General features: G+C 42.6%; 1 pseudogene; it reads left to right on the forward strand.

Annotated features, from left to right (window-relative positions):
* Positions 1 to 828: 828 nt before the first annotated feature.
* On the forward strand, positions 829 to 1,488 carry LOC105241595 (annotated as a pseudogene).
* Positions 1,489 to 7,162: the final 5,674 nt, after the last annotated feature.

Genomic DNA, 7,162 nt, shown 5'->3' on the forward strand with positions numbered 1-7,162 from the left:
ACTCCTCTTAGGCTACCTCCTGGAACCTGGAACAGTGCCTGTAGACGGTGGGGGCCTACTGAATTATATAAACCCTGCTGGATTCTCTATTTAGTAAATTGGATGAGGCACAGAGATCTAGGCATAGAAATGTCACCTGAGGAGCTCACTTATGAAAAATGTATTTGTCCTTAACTCACCAGACATGGTAGTTTTAAAAAAGCACTGTGTGATTCTCATTAAGAATAAAAATGGAAGTGGGCACCTGGCTGGCTCAGTAGGTAGAGAATACTTGACTCTTTATCTCAGTCACAAGTTCAAGCCCATGTTAAGCATGGAGCCTACTTAAAAAGGGGGCGGGGGAATAAAAATGGCAAATTATCTCTTTGTAAGTTGGTAAACCTTGAAGGTTTATTTGTTGGTGAAAAATAAAAAGGAACTGTTTAAACTGGTGCCTTGAAATACATCTCCCACCGTTGAAAAGGAAACCAACATCCATCCTATCACAACACATTTCCATATATAAACACATAGAAGATGAACTTTCCTCATTCCTAAGGCTAACACTCTCATCTGGGCTCTTGCCCCCACCTCATCTGTCTCCTGCAGAATGTGGTTTAATCAAATTTTCATCTTAAATCTTCATATTCATCTTAATCTTTACCTCAACCTCCAGCATCCCCATTGCTGTGACCCTCGTCCTCTCAGCACAGAAACATCCAGAAAATACTTCTCCACTCGGCTTACTCTTAAAGCAACCTCTCTCACTCACCTTTCCTTTCCACAAAACATCTCAAAAGAGATGTTTGTGTTCATGGAATGAATGAATAAATGATCAAAATTCAAGGGATGTTACACAAAATAACAGAACAAGCGACCAGCAGAGTTGGATGGAAACCCACACCCGAAGGCAAGACCCCCATCCCAAAGTTGTCTCAAGTGAACCATGACTTCTTGTGTTACCTCAAAGAAAATGGGATTTCCACACAACAAGTGGAACTATATATACATTCGTCAAGACCATGGAGGCCATCAGGAATATCACTTCAAAGGTTGGTTACCAACATGAAGCCGAGATCACTCTTCAGCAAATAATGTCTCGGGGTGCTAATGTGGAAAAGGGAGTAGTTGTTTTGGGGAAGAATGAACTTTCATCTTCAGAGCGGAAAGTGAGAAAATAAAATGGGAACTGCATCTGTTAAAAGAATTAGTGGATGAAGTAATAAAAATCTGAACAGAGAGTAAGTTTGATTTCAACTTAGAAAGAAGCAGAGTAAAAGAATTGTGTTCATTGAATGAAAGGAAGCTTCTGGAAGTGAAGACAGACATGGTGGTATTTCATGCCAAGCAAGATCCCACCCTCATCCAGACAGACAGGAAGATAGACTCTGTGGTTGCCAGCCTCAAAACCACACTCCAGTCACACAAGCCTGGTAATATTAAATATTTAGCGGGTCTGTATTTACCTGCATATTGGTGGCTCTGGGATTTTATCGCCTGTGGATATAATAAGGTGTCTATTTTTAAAAAAAGATCAAAAGTTGCCCATTGGTGAGTTTGGGATTAGCTAACAGAGTGGCATCACCGATCTGGTCATCAGAAAGCATGTAGAATTGTATCTTTGCCACTGTATTCTTTGAAGTAATGTTTTGGACTGAGTTATGTCCCCATAAAATTCCTATGTCAAAGCCCTAATCTCCAATGTGTCTGTGTTTGGAGAAGGAGCCTTTAAAGAGGTAATTAAGGTTAAATAAAGTCAGAGAGTGGGGACCCAATGCAATAGGACTGGTGTCCTCACAAGAAGAGGAAGAGATACCAGGGAGGCACGTGGCAAAAGGGCCATGTGAGGACACAGTGAGAAGGTGACCATCTGAAAGCCAGAGAGAGAGGCCTCGGGAGAAACCAAAGCTACTGACCCCTTGAGCTTGGACTTCCCACATCCAGAACTGTGAGAAAACACGTTTCTATTGTTTAAGTCACCTCGTCTGATGTTTTGTCATGGTAGCCCCAGCAGACTGATCGAAGTAATGATGATAAGGATTTTCCTGGGTATTTCCCTTGAATTATGATTAGGCCACAGACAGGCAGTGAAAATCATAACACTGGATGGTTCCTGAACTTCCTCCCTGTGGCTCTGCTTCCTTAACCCAGGTTCGCTGTTTTCTATCTGTGGCGAGCAGCTAACTGGATGGATTTCCTGTGCCGTGGAAATCACTCACTTGCGAGCATTGCTGTGTCAATATGTTGCTGCAGAGGAAGATTATGGGCTCAAATTCAAGCTCTTCTAATCTCCCAGCATTTTCAATTCCATCAGCTTTCATCCTGAGCCTTAAAAAAGATTTCTAAAATCATACAGAAACAACGAAAAGCCTGCCATGGTTTCACAGTCTCCATGGCAATGCCAGAGATGGAAGTGATGTTGACTTCACATCGTTCTTGGGCTCTTTTGTCAAAGCCTTTTATGTATGGTTTTGGGTGGTTTACAAAGCCCTTTTTCCACTCATTATCTTGCTTAATCCTCATGGCAGACCCGTGTGGGAGGTATTATTCCCTACATTTAGCCTATTATGAAACAGGTTTGGAGAAGAAAAGTGGCTTCACCAAGGTTTACATAGTTTGCTAAGTGGAAGAATCAACATTTGAACTTTGATTTGTCTGGTGCCAAAGCTACCGTTCTTGATACTATAACCAAAAACAGCCCAGGCTATGGCAGTGGATCACTTTCCTGCCCTGGTGCCCTCACTTGTCTCCTGAAAATGTACCGCCCCGGCCATGTTTCTGAGATGGGCTTTCCATCGTTCATGTAGATCCTCAGTCTAAGAGCCAGTGTCCCAAGCAAAGACGAGGCAAACTTTGGTCTGGTTCTAGTGTTACCATAAAAATGGAGTGATCTCAGCCTATTCATGTAATTGATCATTTTTTCCATAGGTAAACTGGAAATAATAATCCTTGCCCCCTCTCCTCCTGAATCCCCTCTACCATTTACTACACTAGATGAAATTCATTAAGCTTCCCAGACCTGGCAATATTTTAGAGCTTTGCAAACAAAGGTGTTCTTTCAAAGTATTATGATGATCAGTGATTGGAAGAACTTTCTAATGAGTTTACATGCTGACACCTTCGTAACTTCCTCAACGGACACTGTGAGTTCCCCACCCATATCTGTTGGCACTGGCTGCTAGGTGCGCACTGATGCTCTTTGAAAGCTTTCAAGCACCTGTGACTTAGATGAAGGGCTTTCTTTGGCCACAGAAACAAGTCCAGCTTGCAAAGTGGGGCAGCCTAGAGGATTCAGAGGTGAGGTAGTGGCATTGGTTGACATCCCATGGGTCCTACAATAGATTCTAGAGATCCTCGAGAACACTGAGCTCCACCTTCCTGCTCATAGCTCTCACCTGTTCATCAGTGCACACTGAACTGGCCTGCTTCCCTTTGCTGTCTCATTTTCCCTTCTATCCTACCTATATACCCAGAGATCCCCTCCTCAACAGATCATTGCACACAAGTCCCAGCCTTAGGGTCCACTTCTAGGAAAACCCAAACTCAGAGACACTCCAAATTAAGTAATAGATACCCCTCGCAGTTTGTATAAGGGGATTAAGTGAGTGACAGACAACCCACTCCCCCCATCCCCACTGCCTTTCTTTACCTCACAGAGAGTGTGTTGTATGTCACCTTCTTCTTACCCATGTTTCTTCCCTTGCTGGGAGCTCTGGAAATTTCACCTTGCCTAACTCACAAGTTCCCTTACATATCCTATAATTTTCTCCCCTCCCACTTTCCCTGCCTTTCAAATTTTTCAGATTATTTTAGGAAGATGTCTCTCCTTCCAAGCTCCTCACTTTATTTTTGAGCCTCTAATATTTCTTAACTCATGTCTGAAAATGCAAGAGCACCTGGAGAGGGAAAAGCATATTTTCCAAGTGTCATTGAACATAATGAAAATCACCAGCCTCAACCTCCAAAGCACTGAAAAGTGTCCTAAGATCCTCTCTCAGAACCACCATAAATGTCTTCTTTCTCTTCCTCAACCTCTTGTAAACCCAATTTTTGTCAAGTACCAAACTTTCAGGATAAAGGGAAATCCAATTCTCTAAAAATTTTCTAAATTTTCTTCCTTTTTTTTTTGTTTGCAAGTAAAACAAGATTTTTCTAAAACTATTTTCCTTATGAATACACAGCATTACAGTAACATTAAAGCTGTAATCGCTTTCTCTGGGTGAGCACTAGATAAAGCAGCACATTTAACATGAGTTCCAACACGTTTTTGCATAGAGAATGACAGCACCCTCTCCTCCCTTCTTCCTCTTAGAGATACTGATACACATTACTCAGCTTTACTAACAACTTGGACGGGAATAAGAAGTTTGTATGTTAAGTATACAGCTATCCACAGGATGCCTCAGACCTAAAATACGAAGTGTTTCCTTGTGCTCTCACGTAAGAAGCATTGGGGAGATCAGATATTTGTCTGCAAGGTTTGCATGTGACGTGCATTGTACATACAGTGCCACTGTGGGGTTTGTCCATTTATCCATTCTTTCACAAGTCTTCGGTCTATAAAGGAGAGAATATGTCTGTTCTGCTTACACAATTCTTTGACGACAGTATTCCAACTCAAATCAGTTTAGCAAAAAAGAGGATTTATTTGATCATATAACTTCCCAGTCTGGGGTTAAGGGGTCGATATGGTAGGATTGAGTGGCTCCAGAAAAGAAGGCATGGCTTATTTATTTATTTATTTTTAGAATTTACTTATTTATTTAAGAGAGAGAATGGGGCGGGGAGAGGGAGAGAGAATCCCAAGCAGACTCCCTGACTAAGCGTGGAGCCTGACTCGGGGCTCGATTTTACAGCACTCAGATCATGACCTGAGCCCAAATCCAGAGTCCGACGCTCAACCAACTGAGCTACTCACGTGCTCCAAGACATGGCCTCTTCATGACTCAGCAATTCTTTCCTCTATGTTGGCTTCTCTCTCTTAGGTAGACTCCCCATAAGTGACCATAAAGATATATCTCAGCAGCAATGGGTTTTTATTATGGTCACAGCTAGAATCTCAACCAAATGCGAATACCTCTTTCCCAATAAACCCAGCAAAGGTCCTGGGGGAAATCTGCTTGGCTTTGTTTGGGCCAGGTGACTATTCTTGATCCAATCACCTTGCAGAAGAACAAAACACACACTGGTCAGGCCTGAGATGTGTGTCTGTCCCGGGAGCTAAGGGATGGACAGCCCCACCTAACCATCTGGGCCAAAGATGGGAGCAATATGGTACTCCCATTCAATTTCACATCCCCAATTACGTCCATTCATAGGACATAACTTAGGTTTAATTAAGTTGACATACTTTAAGTCAAGTTCAAAGGAAGTAAAGTCCTCTTTGAGTTCTTGGTCTGTTCGTGCTGAGCTATAGGAGTTCTTCCATCAGCACCTGTGACCTGAGACATCTTCTCAGTGGAACTGGAGAAGTTATCCCAGGCCAAAGGGTTCCTGCTAGAATACAGTCTTTGTTGAGATGTGGTGATATTCAAAATAGGAGGGAAGAAGAATCGCTCAGCAGGATGCCAGCAGGTCTGTTCAACTGTCCAGAATCCACGATCCATGAACCTAAATGCAGTTAGGACATATCTTCCCACAGAAAATTAATTTAGCTACCATGCGTTTGCCATACCCAGGAAGGAGAAATCTCTTACATAAACTGTCTCATTTCTTACAGAATAAATTCGAGACGTTGCTGCCTCCTGGCAAAGTTATAAATTTGCAACAAGCACAACTAAGCCCCAGCTCTCATCTGAGATTTCTTTCTTTCTCATCCAGTGGATCCCAGCATATTTCCATCTCTCCTTTGAGCTCTGGGTTCTCAGCACCTAGGTGCTGCCCTAATAGTGAGTTCCACCTGGTAACACAGCCTCCACAGTATTTAGGGGGTAGGTGGTCACTTTTTCAGCCCCGTGTGTGAGTGGCTGCCACCACTGCCCTTCGTAGGCACCTGCTCACGCCCAAGACACTTGCCCCTAAAGAAAGTTGTCACTCCTAGTCTTTATTTCAGCTGGAAGAGCTCCCTCTTCAGATTCCTAGACTGAAGCTGCTTTTGATGCTTCTTAATGCTGTATCTCTAGGCCAGTATCTCTGGCCCTGGTCTTCATGACACCATCATTCCTGGCTCTTTTCTGCTTCGGACTTCTGTTAAGTTCTCAGACATGTTCCCTTGCGGCACTAGGAATATCTGCTTGCTTACCTTCTGTATTACCTTGAAACTCAGAAATGCTTTAATATTTTTGTTTTTGAATATACAGTCCTACAAATTTGAGATTCATGACCCCCTCCTTACCAGTACCCAGATTTTTAAAGTAGGCACATCTCCTCCGTACAGCCCTTGTGTTTTCAGGAACTTAGCCCTGCCCCTAACTCTAGGAATGGTCTGGTTTGTCTTAAGCCAAGCTGCATAACCCATTCTCCCAGTAAAGATTACTGGTGACTAATGACCTAAGCTGCTCCAAGTGAGGATGAATCTCAGGACTTTCACTTGCAAAGCTGGGGAAGAGGGCTCTTCCTCCCTCTACTGGTCGTGAAAGTGACAGCATGTGGCTGGTAGCCATCCTTCCACCGCAGAAGTACCTGCTGGAACTTGTATGGAAAAGTAATTGTTGTCCTCCACCTTGGAGGACTCTATACTTATTCCAAAGAATAACCGGCCAAACGAATTGGGAAATTTCTCTTTGAGAAACAGATATAGAGATACAGATATAGGTATAATGCTCACTGGTGGGAAAGCCCCATTCCTTCAAGGTGGATTTTATTTCTTCAAAGCTAGAAGTTACTCGGAACCAAGAGTAAACAAGTAGATAATCAGATTGAGCAAGAGTATTTCTCGTGTGTGTGTGTGTGTTTTAAGGAAACTTCTTGTGAATGGTTTCCTTGCTGCTAAAATGCCCTGAATGCAGCCCCCCCTTCTTGAGCAAATATTACCACTTACATTCGTTGTAAGGAGAAAAAGTCTTCACTTCTTAGTTGCACCTGGTCAACACTGCCTTTTCTCTGACTTTTTAAATATATAGATTCTATCGATATCTCAAAATAGCCAATCCTCAAAAAAAAAAAAAGATTTTATATGGATTTAACTGCACACAGTGCCTAGTATATAACATAGGAAGCAGTTTCTCTCCAAACACGACAGTAA

This window comes from Ailuropoda melanoleuca, chromosome 16, assembly GCF_002007445.2.
Source record: "Ailuropoda melanoleuca isolate Jingjing chromosome 16, ASM200744v2, whole genome shotgun sequence".
In the NCBI taxonomy this organism is placed as follows: Eukaryota; Metazoa; Chordata; class Mammalia; order Carnivora; family Ursidae; genus Ailuropoda; species Ailuropoda melanoleuca.